Source organism: Cibotium barometz, chromosome 5 (genome assembly GCF_041138505.1).
Source record: "Cibotium barometz isolate CiBa-2024 chromosome 5, ASM4113850v1, whole genome shotgun sequence".
Lineage (NCBI taxonomy): Eukaryota > Viridiplantae > Streptophyta > Polypodiopsida > Cyatheales > Cibotiaceae > Cibotium > Cibotium barometz.
In genome coordinates, this window is record NC_141050.1 from 40,687,494 (window position 1) to 40,703,534 (window position 16,041).

Sequence of the window (16,041 nt, forward strand, 5' to 3'; positions counted from 1 at the left end):
CCATACAAAGGAGGTTATGGCAAAATTTTCTTAAATTTTGTGGAACTAAAGTTTATCATTAGGTTATTCTAAAAGAGTAATTCCTTCCGTTTGTGCATTATAAAAGATTTATTTTTATTTCAAAAGTGTCATTTCTCATTAAAATTGAATTTATGCATAGAAGGATGCATAAAAGATTTATTTTTATTTCAAAAGTGCCATTCTCATTAAAATTAAATTTATGCATAGAAGGATGCATAAAAGATTTATTTTTATTTCAAAAGTGCCATTCTCATTAAAATTAAATTTATGCATAGAAGGATGCATACAAGATTTATTTTTATTTCAAAAGTGTTATTCTCATTAAAATTAAATTTATGCATAGAAAGATACATAAAGGATTTATTTTTATTTTAAAAGTGTTATTTTTCTTAAATTTGAATTATGCATAAATAGATGCGTAAAGAATCTTTATATCAAAAATTAAAAGTGATGAGAATATAAGACGAATAGATGTGATGAGATAAGATGTGAATTAGATAGATGCAAATGAATGGATGGATGTAATGTGAATAGAAGTGATGAGAATATGAGGTGAATAGATGTGATGAGATGTGATGCGAATCAGATAGATGTGAATGGATGGATGGATGTGATGTGAATAGAAGTGATGAGAATATGAGGTGAATAGATGTGATGAGATGTGATGGGAATTAGATAGATGAGAAGAATGGATGGATGGATGGATGGATGGATGGATGGATGGATGGATGTGAATAGATGTGATGTGATAAGATGTGAATCAGATAGATGATGAATGAATAGATGAGATGTGATGTCATGTGAATCAGAATGTAAATAAATGATATGGAATGTGAGTGAATGTATGTGATGATTGAATGTGAATGGAATGAGTTTGTGAAAGAATGGATGATGAATGAATAGATGAGATGTGATGTCATGTGAATCAGATAGATGATGAATGAATAGATGAGATGTGATGTCATGTGAATCAATGGATGAGTCCATGGCTCTTTTATATGGATCCGTTGGTTGATTTTGGTGATCTTCAACGGAGATTCCATTTTTGATATGTGAATATATTGCAAGTTACTATGAGCTAGGAACTATCGAAAAGGCCCGTGAGTGGACAGGTGGTGAGCGTTCTGGTTACCAATGATGCCATAGGTACACCGATGAAGGAATGATTGGAAATAAAGATTCAACCGGAGATTTTGAGGATTATGATCAGTGACACAATGGTTTCATTAGATTATGATCAGTGACATAATGGTTTCATTAAATGATTGTTTTTTAAAGATAGTTGATTATGTGAAAAAGGCAATTTCATATTGGGTGTGTAAGTGGTGTGACTAGTTTGAAGTTTGCATGAACACCCGGCAAGGGGACTTGGGAACTTTTTTCCCTGGTACGCGAGACAAAACCTAACCAAATTCTTAATTGGATCCCATCACTACAGTGGGTGGGCGGTTGGCTAACCCACGGGACTGGATGGGGTTAGGATAGACTGATGGATCCCTAAATTGAGACTCAATTCTGTTATGATACAATAGATGAAGTAAATCCCAGACAAAAATTATTCTATGGAAAAGAATTAACGGCGGCTGTGCCTCTCAATGAGGAAAAAAGCGTTGGTCTCTATGATCCAAGTGCAATGTTTTCCCTGATCTGACTCTATGAGACTTACGGGTTCAGTCAGATCAGTTCAGTTAGTTAAGGTTTTTGACTACGTTAGAGAAAATTTATCTTGGAGGAATCGCCTATGCTTTCCAGGCAAGGGAAGTTTTTTCCGGGTCAGTTTTGGAAGAACCGATGGATTAGTCTCTTGTCCGGATATCCGTGTGGGCGAGGCCCCGAGTGTGGGACCCTAGCCCACGCACAACTTAAGTGCTACTTCCACTGCTAGCACCCCTGAATTCGTTGCGCGGTGGGGACAGGGATCTCACAGCTGGTATCAGAGCAAAATTGGCTAATGTGGATCAGTCGAGAAGCCAAAAATGTCAAAAATTTATGAAGAAGTTATAATTGTGTGATAAAATTCATACAAATTGTTATTCAGACTGAAATTCATAAATTAGTAATTGGGTCTTCAGATGATAGAAGTACCACAATTGCATAGAATCCTTGACTTGCTTGAGACCTAGACATGATGGTATTTACCTTATAGTTCCAAGGACCATGATTACCCATATATACCGAGGGTATAATTGCAGCTCTTTACTGGCAGTATATACGAGTAAATCTAAGACTTGAAATTATAAGCATAAATGCTATCCAGATGATGAATTCAAATGTGGTTGATATGATTTTTAAATTCTGGTTGAGAACTGATGAGTTGATTTGGATTTTGATTGAAAAATGATGATTACTGAATTTTGGTTGAAATGTAATAAGCTGAGCAAAACCTCAATGAGGATGAATGGGATGAGTCCCTGTGATGATGTTCATAACTGGAATGATGTTAATGACTTCAGCAAATCACTATGAGATTAGTGGATTGTGCTAACAGATTGCTACTGTTAACACTTGACCCAATGGATCAAGTTGAGGGATGTCAAATTAAAAATCTGTATAATTGAAAATTCCCATGGAGGACTGTTCAGATAGAAAGTTCGGTCTAATGGACCATTATTGTGATAAGGATTTGAATGTTATGATCTGAGTGAATTGTTATATCTAATGATGAGTTCTATATAAGGGATCTTTATCCCAGGATTCTGTTGGGTTCACCAGACTATAAGGAATCCCAAAATCAGTTGGATCTTAAGGAAAAGAGTTATTCTCTAATTTTGCGAGATGATGACATCTCGCGTTTTTTAACTGGGGTAGGATGCAAGATTCCTCTCTCCAGCTTTTGAGGTGTGCAGGTGTAAGAACCTCCCCTTCTGATCTTATAATTATTCCCCTCTCTGAAATAAAAGAAATATCCAGTTTTACCCTGTTTTGGCCTAGAGAGAGAAAATGTCTAGAGAGAGGTAATCCAAAATTGAGATATTTTTGGATATAAAAATCCTCCTAGTGTCTAAAATGGTTTCCCCTGAAACAGAAATTCAAAAAGAACTTTCCAATGTGCAATTGGAAATAATTAAAAATAGTTAAAAAGGACCTTAGCCTAAGGGTCCAGATTGATTCCAATGTGCAATTGGAATTAATTGAAAATAGTTAAAAAGGACCTTAGCCTAAAGGTCCAGATTTTCAGAAATTTTTGAATTATGCTCCAATTAAGGTTCCTATGGACCAATAAGATTAATCCAAATGTAGGGAGGAGATAAATTGAAGAATAAAAGGAAATCCCCTAAAAATGAGTAAATACTCACATAAGATGAAGAGTTGAGTGAGTACAAGTGTTATTTTCCTTAAATTTGAATTATGCATAAATAGATGCGTAAAGAATCTTTATACCAACAATTAGAAGTGATGAGAATATGAGGCGAATAGATGTGATGAGATAAGATGTGAGTTAGATAGATGCGAATGAATGGATGGATGTGATGTGAATAGAAGTGATGAGAATATGAGGTAATTAGATGTGATGAGATGTGATGCGAATCAAATAGATGTGAATGGATGGATGAATGTGATGTGAATAGAAGTGATGAGAATATGAGGTGAATAGATGTGATGGGAATTAGATAGATGAGAAGAATTGATGGATGGATGTGATGTGAATAGATGTGATGAGATAAGATGTGAATCAAATAGATGATGAATGAATAGATGAGATGTGATCAATGATTTTATATTCACGTGATCACAAATTTTTTTTTGTTAATAACATGTGTTAACATGTTATTAACATGTTAACATGTTAACATGTTCCCAAAAAAGCCGGTTGGAAGCTCCCTGATAACTGGAAAAAATCCCGCCGGGGTTTTGCAATACCCGGCGGTCCCGCCGGGAAAAAGGAAACCCCGGCGGGTCCCTGCGGGGTTGTCATCCAGCCCGGCGAGGTATAATTTTCTATATATATGGACCCGGGGGGCCCTTTGGGAGTTCATTGCTGACAGTATACACAGGTAATGAAACTTGTGTTTGTGTGTGTGTGTGTGTGTGTGTGTGTGTGTGTGTGTGTGTGTGGATGTGTGTTCGTGCGGGCAGCCGCCCATTGTCGCAATGCGCGGCAGGATGTGGGTGGTCCGCCACACGAGGGATGTGTGTGTGGGTGTGTGTTCGTGCGGGGCAGCCGCCCATTGTCGCAATGCGCGGCAGGATGTGGGTGGTCCGCCACACGAGGGGTGTGTGTGTAAGGCATATGATCGTTAACGCGGTCGAAAAAATGTCGTAAATTTATTTGATTTGACTTGTATTGTTTTTATTGTGTTTGATCCATGCGATACTTGGTTGCTAACGCGGCATGAGTATTTCATGGATCAAAGTTTACATCATATTGTCTAAACATTTTATTTTATAATATCGTGATTCGTAACTCGAAAAAATGAATATCTCTCTCTCTTCCTGCCCCCCTCTCTCTCTCTCTCTCATGATACACTTCACAACTCTTTCTCTCTCTCTCTCTCTCTCTCTCATGATACACTTCACAACACGATAGATGTGTAGGTAAGGATTTCTTTTTTTTTTCTCTTAAAATATACATAATTCTTAATAATTTCTTTTTTCTCCCTCTATTTACTTAAAAATTAAAACAGTACATTATTTTCCTCTTTAGGAACTCACAAAAATATTGAAAATGTCATCTAATGTTTTTCTCTCTATCTGTCACAACTCTCTCTCTCTCTCTCTCTCTCTCTCATGATACACTTCACAATTCTCTCTCTCCCTCTCTCTCTCTCTCCCTCTCTCTCTCTCTCTCTCTCTCATGATACACTTCACAATTCTCTCTCTCTCTCTCTCTCTCTCTCTCTCTCATGATACACTTCACAACTCTCTCTCTATCACGATAGGTGTGTAGATAAGGAGTGCTTTAGGAATACAAAACATTATTTTCCTCTCTTTAGGAACTCACAAAACTATTAAAAATGTCATCTAATGTTCCCTCTCTCTCTATCTGTCACACCTCTCTCTCTTCCTCCCCCCCTCTCTCTCTCTCTCATAATACCCTTCACAACTCTCTCTCTCTCTCTGTCACGATAGGTGTGTAGATGAGGAGTGCAACATGTATACACTTGATAAGTAATAATGTACTTGTTGCGGTTGTCTCACGTTCGATAATGTATTGCATGATGTTGAGTTCAGTAATATTGTTTGATATTCCGTTTTTGTTTGATCATTGATAAGTAATGATACACTTGTTGCTGTTCTCTCACGTTTGATGATGTATTGGATGATGTTGATTTCAGTAAAATTATTTGATATTCCGTTTTTGTTTGAACATTGATAAGTAATGATACACTTGTTGCTGTTCTCTCACGTTTGCTTGATGTTGATTTCAGTGATGTTGTTTAATATTCTGTTTTTTTTGTGTTTAGTGATATTTGCTAGATTTACGAAGACGACCAACATGCTTTCCCCTGAAGAGCGTAAAATCATTCTACGAGCAATTCGCATTGAAGCAGTCATCACAGTGTCACAATGTGCTGATGACGTCGTCAAAAAGATCAATGAGTCTGAGATACTCATGCGAGATCTAATCGACCAGATATGGGAAAATGCACAGCGTCGACTTCGAAGCGGAGGCAACGCTGAGTTGCTTGATAGACAGAAGATAGCAGATTTCAACCATCAACATATAACACGAATCATTTTGGGGAGCATGCGTGTAGCATGCAATGATCTTAGAGATGCTGCTCCGCCTGAAGCTAATATGCATCGTCTACAGTTATGGGACGTTGTATGGAGCGAGCAAAGAGCCAAGAGCAAGCGCATGAAGGCGTTGGATGTAGAGTCACTCCCCAAAAGAGTGCGCATTACCCAAGACGTCGCTGCAACGTCCAGCCAGGCAGATGCGAGTGGGACAGGTGCCATTAATCGTACAATCTACAATTCTATGTGCACACACCTCATTGGCATCCCGCACGAGGCTCTGTTCGAAGGGCAAACAATAGGCTCTGGTGTTTTTGGCACAGTAAAAGAGTATACAGTTAAAGGTATATCATTTTTGCCGAAGCACATTACTTTTTGCGGAAAGCACTACAAAGGAGAAGGCAACGCCAAGTTCGAGAGCTTCTAGCCAGGCAGAGCAGGGCATGCAGGTTCTACACCCATCAATTGTCAGGTGTATTGCCTTCACAAAAGAATCTCCTTGGATCACTATTTTTCCATACTATAATGGCGGCTCGCTTGGTGATACTCTTCTGAAGGTCCCCTTCAGATTCAGTGAGTTCACCAGAGCAATTTTCCGTTTGGATCGAGGATGGAGACAACCCCCGCCCGATAATATTCCTTTAAGTCATCTAGAACTTTCTAAAATAAAACAAATAGTAATAACCATGCCACATATTATGCATGCCCTGGTGGAAGGCCTAGCGGCAGCACATCTGGCAGGAATTGTACATACCGACCTACATCCATTCAATGTAGTGTTGGATTTTACAAAAGAGTTGAAGCCACGCGTAGGTATTATCGATTGGGGGTTATTGCTGAGAGCACCCAAAAAACGGGTGTCTCTCTGAAGCAGACAAGAACCCTGAGAAGGTGGCACAGGCAGTCTCCTATGCAGACAGAGAGCGAAATAAACGGTCGTGGATAGCCCCAGAACTTTATGATCCGTTTTTGGCAGATGCATACACTCTTGCATTTGATGTTTTTGCTTTAGGATATTTATTACAAACTTTATATGACTTTTGGCAGAAAGTACAAGAGTTGTGGATGGACAATAGTTCCTATGACAAAGTTACCATGGATACTATTATTTATAGAGTCAAAAATTGGATGTGCCTGCCTAATCGCGATGAGCGAAAATCAATTTTGCAAGTAGTGGAATTTTTTAGATCACTAAATACTGACCCAACGAGGGCACAACGTCCTCTTGTAGAGCTATCGGTGTCATTCACCCCAATTTTGTAATGATACAGTATCAGGAGATTAAGTTTTAGGAATGGCACTTTGTTTCTCTCTTCAAAATTTGATGTGTCCATTGTTTGAAATATTATCTCATTGAGTCTTTGCAATATCTCTCTCCTCTTGTGGTGTTTAAGTTTATCTTTTCTCTTCAAAATTTGATGTGCGCGCATTGTTTGAAGTATTTTTGGAGTCAAGTGGATATTTCTCATTGAGTCTTTGCAATACATATCTCCTCTCGTGGTGTTAAACTTTAAGTTTTTGAGGGTAATGGTCAATTTATCTTACGTTGATCTTTACAGTTCATTAAAATCCTAAAGTCATTTACGTTCATGCAGATATGGCAAAGGCGCAAGCAAACGAGCATCAAGAGTTAGCCAAGAAGGCATATGAGCGAATGAAGGCCCTTGCACATGGCCTGACAGCCCGCGAAGCTACAAGAACAGCATGCAGGTTGTCGAAATGTACAAATCCTACTTATGCCCAATGGAAAGACATAAACAAACGTGTAACCACCCACAGAGATAATAAAGGAAATATGGCCATGTCCAGATGGCGAGATTAAGAAGGGAAGATGGAAGATTTCACGTTGCACTCACAATGATATCAAAATTAATGCCAAGCGCATTTTCTTGGAGGTGTACGGTCGTCCTCTCCATAACGCCGACGCTCCACTCTATTTTGCTAAGATGCTATATGCACAATTTATCCTAGAAACTCCAATGGACTTCGCCTCCAGAGAGGCCACTGTTCAACACCCACGACATACGTGAAGAGACAGTGACATTCACAAGGGAGGAACTTGCTCTCATGGTGGAGGGCGCTGGATTGGAGTTAAACAAGGTTAAAGAAAGCTTAGGGGCATAGCTAGCAGAGAAGGAGAAAGAAGCTGAGCGATTATCTCAAGCGTCAACTCCTCCCCTGGCCAATAGAGGGATTCAAGAGCAGCTCACAAAGATCAGCCAAGATGTACAGACCATCTCTTCACGTATTGCTCCTGTGCGCCAAGGAAACCACATCTCTCATTTTTTGATACATCCTGATCTTGTGGGAGTTTCTGCTGAGGCTACTAGTTCCTCCACCCCCCAATGTCCTGTATGTTACAAAGTATTCGATGGGTGGAGCGGCCAGTATATACTACCCTGTGGACACTACTACCACTTAATATCTTTAGTGAGGCAAATGCAAAATACTTCCACATGTGCATTGTGCAGTGTCCCAATAAATCAAGGTATTTATATAGTGTTCGGCATGGCTAGCGAATATAAACCACCAGGACCTTTAGATGCAACTCCTAGAGCAATTCGCAATTTATTTCAAGATGAAAGCTAAGAGACATAAATCCTACTTTTGTATTGATAATTTCTCCAAATACGATCATTTGTACAAGTACTTTTTATGAAATTAATGAAATGACTTCTTCCTCTATGTCAGTATCTTGCTCCAAAATTCTTTCACCGTTTACCCTCTCGTCTGCTAAATTAAGCTCATCTAAGTCAATGTCTAAATTGTCTTCTATCTCAAAGGGTGGTGCACGACGTGCGTCCCCAACATCAAAGTTCTCGTCTACTACATCATCACAATTGTACATCCATCTGGGCATATCTTCTTCATACTCTTCGCCTTCAATGTCTCACAAGATCTTTTCATTGCAATACATGTAAACAAGTTTATCTGCTCGATCTGCAAGAAGTCGATTGCGAATAGTACTGTGAATATATTTGTACATGCTTCAGTTTCTTTCTGAGCCTGAGTTTGAAGAGCACTGACTTAGAACCTTCATTGCAAGGTTGCGCAATAAAGCATAATGCTCACCACCATTCATCATCCACCACTTCCATGCAGGTTGCTCTTTAGCCATTTGTTGAACAAGGGAGTTGGAAAATAAACCCTCTTTCAATCGAAATGAGGTCATCTCCTTTATGCACTTTACACGATCATCAACATTAATATAGAAAGTGTTTATCACTTTATAAAAATCTTGCACCATCTCAACGTTGGACATCAAATCCATATTCCAATATTTAGGATCTAACATGTAAGCAGCACTGTGTAGTGGTGAATGCGCTCCAATCCATCTAGCATGAAAGTACTTCAATAGGACTTTTCTTTGTCTACTGGAGAATGGTACATGCCATTGCTATTCCACCACTGAATGCTCTAATTTCTCAGGACACTCCAGACTCCGCTAGACAGTCCACCATTGCATCCATGCTTTTCCGAGATTAGGCGCTCTTTGATCAAGACTTCGTACGGCATACATAACAGGCATCATTACGTGGTATGCATCCATCACACTGTTCCACCAACTTCTTCTCGTAAGCGCTGCCTTCAAGACTTTGATTTTCTCTTTCACTTTTTCAAGTTGAGTGCTCTCCCAATCATGAAATGCCATGCATGTAAATGTTTCGCAAACTGCATCTTTATTTCGAAGAAGAGACTCAAAAGTGTAAAAGTGAGTGCAAAACCTAGTCTCCGCAGGAAGCTTTAACATAACTGACATGCGAGGTAGAAAAATATCTAACACTCTCTGTCTCTTGAGCATGAATCTCACAAGCTGGCGAGCAGTGTCGACGATTGAGGCAAACCATTTGGTATCATCACTTTTATACCAATCTTTTAATACAAGATTCAAACTATGAGTATTACAGCCTACTGGAAAAACATGTGGATATTGTCGCTGTAGGATTTTGGATGCATTTTTGCAATTCTTTGCATTGTCCCATGACGACTTGGACTATATTTTTGGCACCCACTTCCTCTATCACAGAGCCAATGACTTGAGCAATATAAGCCCTAGTTTTGATTGAACCAGCTGAATCCACGGCACGGATGAAAGTCTCACCTCTAGGTGAAATAACCATTATATTAATTAATGGTTTTCTTTGTACATTAGACCATCCATCACTTACTATACTATATCCAGAAAGCTCTATATTGCTAAGAATTATTCTTTGTACACGTTCTTTTACTTGCGCATAACATTTTTCTAATAGATCATTTTGCATAGCATGGTATGTAGGCGGTGAAAACCCTGGTCCAAACTCACCAATTTTCTTCCATGCTCTCTTCCAATGCTCATCACTGTCCACCATCATCATAGCACTCCTAGAAAAGTAAATCGCTTCAGCAAGGGCGAGTTGTGCATCATCGAGCCGACCTTGACGTAGGCTTTCTTGCAATGAAGTTTGACGCATGGGTATATTTCCTACGTCAAAGTTTCGCTTGTAGGAAGATGCACTGGGTAGATTACTTTCTCGTTGCACATTGACGTTCGGGGTACAAGCAGGCGATGTAGCGAGAGTTTGATGATTAGAACAACAGTGTTCTTGCTGCCTTGATACATTAACGGTAGGAGTGCCATGTTTTCTTGAATCTTTCTTTTTAATTTCTTCTCTTATGCGTTTGGCCACTACAGGTGTAGAGGGGTGGGTACATGAATTTTTCTTCGGTCCGCCTAAAAAGTGTTCTCTTAGTCAAGGTGCCCCACCTGATTTTACGGCATGGCATAGCTTACACTCCCAATCTATGAATCGATCACCAACATTAATTGCATATTGCCACTCTATCCTAGGTGCCTTTTTTTTCCTGCTATTTGAAATTTGGACTCTATTGGAGGTATCACTGGATCCAACATTGTCCTCCATCTCAATAAATAACCTATTCAACCAAGCATATAACAATGAATACACAAATGAAAAAACAACAAAGTCACTCACGTATTACAAAACATACATTAGCAGACAAAGTACTTCGAAACTATCTTGAATACAAAAGATCATCACATAACACAAAACTACTTCGAAACTATCTTGCAAGGTCTAACTACAAAACTACTTCGAAACTATCATGCACATTGCACCCCCAATGAAGGATGCCTTTTGTACCCAATTGAGGATACTTTACACAATCAAAGATCTATGCTTGCCCAATACTCTAGTATAAGACAATAGACCTTCTCTAACATTCACAAAGAAAATCAAAGATCTATGCTTGCCCAATACTCTAGTATAGGACAATAGACCCTTGTCTACTCTAAACTATATCAAGTATCAAGAACCAATACAAGCCCCTAAGAAGGACTCTTGGCTCCATCAAACCATTCATAAAGCAGAATGAGGTAGATTACCTACGTAGCTCAAATGCAAAGCTGAATGACTCCAAATTTGTCCCTAAATCTCCGCAAGTATTAGCTATGAACCACACCCTGCCCCCAATTCAAAGAACTAAGGACGAGTGGCTCAATAGCCTTAGGAGTGCCTACAAGGAAAGACGACAAACCCTAAGATAAGGACGTTCTTCCCAAGAGGACACTTCTAGCAACTCGAGAGCTCTACAAGTACTTTGAGGAGAGATATCACGCCCCCAAAACAAGGACTATCTCCCCAAAAGTTCCACGATGGGTGTCGGGCAGTGTTTATAAATAGAATAAAACCCCGTCGGTGTTCGTTGCTTTTCTTGGCGGGCCCGCCGGGATAACTGCTTATCCCGACGGGCCCACCGGGAAAACCAAAAGCTCGGAGGTATTATGAGACTAGTGGGTTCTGCCAGGTCATTGCTCAGGTCATGTGAATATTCAATGTGATCACAAGTTTTAATATGTTAACAAAAGGTTTTGTTAATGTGATCACGAAATCGTGAAGACATTAATGAAATCCCTGGATGTGATGTCATGTGAATTAGAATGTAAATGAATGATATGGGATATGAGTGAATGTACATGATGATTGAATGTGAATGTGTATGTGAGGAATGGATGTGAATGAGTATGTGAAAGAATGGATAAGGATGTGTGTGAGAAGAATGGATGTGAATGTTTATGTGAAGAATGGATGTGAATGAGTATGTGAAAGAATGGATGTGGATGTATGTGAAAGAATGGATGTGAATGTGTATGTGAAGAATGGATGTGGATGTATGTGAAAGAACGGATCCATATAGATGTGTATGTGAAATAATGTGATATGATGTGACATGAATATATGTGGATGTGAAGTGATAGATATGAATGTATGGATAGATATGAGTAGTCGTACATGTGAACGATTGGATGGATGTGGATGAATGAGATGAGATATGTATGAATGAGATATGATGTGGATAGAAGTGATGTGATATAATGGTGATGAGAATGAATGTAATGGATATGAATGAATGTGAATGTGATGGATATGAATGAATGTGATGTGATGGGATGTGAATTGGGATAGATGTGAACAAATCAGATGTGAGGTAAGATGAATGGATGAGTTGTGAGTGAATGTGATGTGGTCTGAATGGATGTGATGTGATTGAATGTGATGTGAATATGGGTAGATGTGAGTGGATGAGATCTGATGAGGATAAATTGAGGAAAGATGTGATGAGATTGGATGAGAATAGGAATACTTATGAAATGATTGTGGAATTAAATAATGCGGTTTGATGTGGAGCAATGTGGAAAGACGAGAGTTCGCTATAGAAACTGTATTTTTGAACTATTTTTAAATGACTATTTTATGTCAAGAATGCTGAGAAAGCATTTTGACCGTCTTCTTGTGAATGAGGTCGTGGTGGAGACCTAATCTGATAAAGTTGCAACAGTTGACGGAGAGTCAATGGAGGATGTCTCACGTAGCAAGGTCCGCCGACTTGACCAGCCTTGGTTCTCGATTAAAATGGTGAGCTTCCCATACGGTGGATGAAGGACCAAGAAAGCGGCCTATGAGTGAAGTGCTAGGTCACCTGCGAAGGATCCTAGAGGGTGCTGACCATACGGTGCTCGGGCTCTGGGTCACCGACGATACCCACACGTGCATCGTGAAAGATATTAGAACAAGGAGTAAGAGTTGTTTTCTGAATTCGGGCATGGATCTGGTTGATTGACCTTGCTGGTCCTCAAAAACGGATGAGTCCATGGCTCTTTTATATGGATCCGTTGGTTGATCTTGGTGATCTTCAACGGAGATTCCATTTTTTATATGTGAATATATTGCCGGTTACTATGAGCTAGGAACTATCGAAAAGGCCCCTAAGTGGACAAGTGGTGAGCGTTTTGGTTACCAATGATGCCATAGGTACACCGATGAAGGAATGATTGGAAATAAAGATTCAACCGGAGATTTTGAGGATTATGATCAGTGACACAATGGTTTTATTAAATGATTGTTTTTTAAAGATAGTTGATTATGTGAAAAAGGCAATTTCATATTGGGTGTGTAAGTGGTGTGACTAGTTTGAAGTTTGCATGAACACTCGGCTACGGGGCCTGGGAACTCCTTTCCCTGGTACCCGGGACAAAACCTAACCAAATTCTTAATTGGATCCCATCACTACAATGGTTGCGTGGTTGGCTAACCCACGGAGGTTGGACTGATGGATCTAAATTGAGACTCAATTCTGTTATGGTACGATAGATGAAGTAAACCCAGACAAAAATTGTTCTATGGAAAAGAATCAATAGTTGTGCCTCTCAATGAGGAAAAAAGCGTTGGTCTCTATGATCCAAGTGCAATCTTTTCCCTGATCTGACTATGGGACTTACAGGTTCGGTCAAATTAGTTTAGTTAGTTAAGGCTTTTGACTACGTTAGAGAAAAGTTATCCTGGAGGAATCGCCTATGCTTTCCAAGCAAGGAAAGTTTTTTTTGGGTCAGTTTTGGAAGAACCGATGGATTAGTCTCTTGCCCGGATATCCGTGGTGGGTGGGCGAGGCCCCGAGTGTGGGACCCTGGCCCGCGCAAGAAGTGCTACTTCTGCTGCTAGCACCCCTGAATTTGTTACGCGGTGGGGATAGGGATCTCACAATATATATGTAAGTTTATATGCATGTATGTGTGTATGTGTGAGGTTAAGTAAGTGTGTGCGTGTGTGCATGTATTTTTTTTGTATGCATGTGTGTGTTTTTTGTGTGCATGTGTGTGTGTGTGTGGTGTGTTAAGTTCAAAAATGTGAAATTCTCCTACACATGCATACATATACATATACATACATACATACACACATACATACATACATACATACATATATATACATATATATATATATATATATATATATATATATATATGTATATATATATGTATATATATGTATGTATGTATGTATGTATATATATATATATATGTATATGTATGTATGTATGTATGTATGTATGTATGTATGTATGTATATATATATGTATATATATGTATGTATGTATGTATGTATATATATATATATGTATATGTATGTATGTATGTATGTATGTATGTATGTATGTATATATATATATATGTATGTATGTATGTATGTATGTATGTATCTATGTATGTATGTGTGTATGTATGTATGTATGTATATGTATATATATATATATACTCATTCAATGAGCAAATGACTTGATGGTGACAACTAATTGTGAGCCCCAATGCATTTAGGCATGTGTAAAAAATATGTATAAATATTAAAAAGTTTCTCCTTTCTCCTTTATGTTAAAGATCTCTCCTCCTCTTGCCAAGTGGGACTCTCCTTTTCTTGCCACATGGCAGGTTGCAAGTAATATATATATAGATGCACGTGCACACACTTATATATGTATGTACACACACACATCTATATTTATTCTTCACTTTCACTATTTCTATGCCTTACACGTGGTGAGGAAGAACTACTCGTGGCAAGTTCAAGAGAGGAAAAGAGAACTTTAGCGTAGGTTTGGGAAGAGAGGGAAGGAACTTTCAAAAAGTGAGCAGAGCCGCAAGTCATTTACTAGTTTATATTTTTGCGTATGTGTGTACGCGTGTATGTATTGGGGGTTTGTTTGAAACTTCATAACTTTCACCTATTTTCTTTGCTAACATAACCTACATAAGGGCGGGGGAGATAGCGTAGTGGGGATAGAGTGTTCCAACCCCAAAAAAGGCCCAAGGAACCACCTAACGAGTATTTTGAACACTGAAATATCACCATCTCATTGACAACACGAATGATAACGAATTGACAGTACGGGTGCACGGTAAGGTGTTTGGATTTTGCCGGATCTATAGAGATACTACGAGTCCCCCGTCCCAGATTCCCAAATCCACCACTTTTAACCTTGTTTACATAGGTTCATGGATAGATTTACATGCAATAATCCCAAAGACTTGGTATGAATTCAATACTCACCCCCTCTAATATTTTAAAAAATCCATGCATTAAAAAAAGAAGAAGCATAACCTACATCAATCTCTCTTTAGTCATGAAGTTTCACACCCTCCCAAGGGTGTGAAACTTGCATATCCTGCACATAATTTCTTTGCTAACATAATCCACATTTATCTCTCTTTAAATATGAAGTTTTCCCACCACGGATGTGATAATTCATAAATTTCTAACAAAACCCACATTCACCTCCTTAAAAGCCAAATATTCATGTCTCAAATTTTGAGTTCTCTAATGTAACTCTTTGCGGTCAATGACTCGTGGTTCTCTTTTTAATGTGATGTGCACTTTCTACTTAGTTTAAGGTATAAAATCTTTCCATATGTGATTGTTTCCAATACTTCCCAACCACATCACTTTCAACTTAGTCCAAGCTAACAATTTTTTCCATGTGACATTGTTTCCAAATACTTCCCATCAACATCCTTGACACAAAACCCTTGTATCCCATCGCTACTTAACCAATCGATTTAGATTTTTCTCATGAAATTCATGCATTATAGATTGTTTAAAAATGTGGAGATTATGCATTTTTACTATTGTTTCCAATGCTTTCCCATCAACATCCATGGTATAAAATGTATTGAATATAGTAACCCTTGTATTCCATCACTACTTAACCAATTGATTTATATTTTTCTCATGATAGATTCTTTAAAAAATGTGGAGATTATACATTTATTATTGAAAATTTTTGTACACACAAAGTGTTAAAAATTGTCACACAATATTTTGAAATGAGCTTAATAGGAAGTGATACATCAAATTCTAAAATTAATTTAACATCATGTATTTTTTTTGAAAATAACTCTTTGTCATCTTATATTTATATCAAATGTCCATAAAACTCCATTTCACCAAGGTGAGGTAGAGAACCCAATATATCCATAATAAACACAAACAATATGAAAAAGAGGGCTAC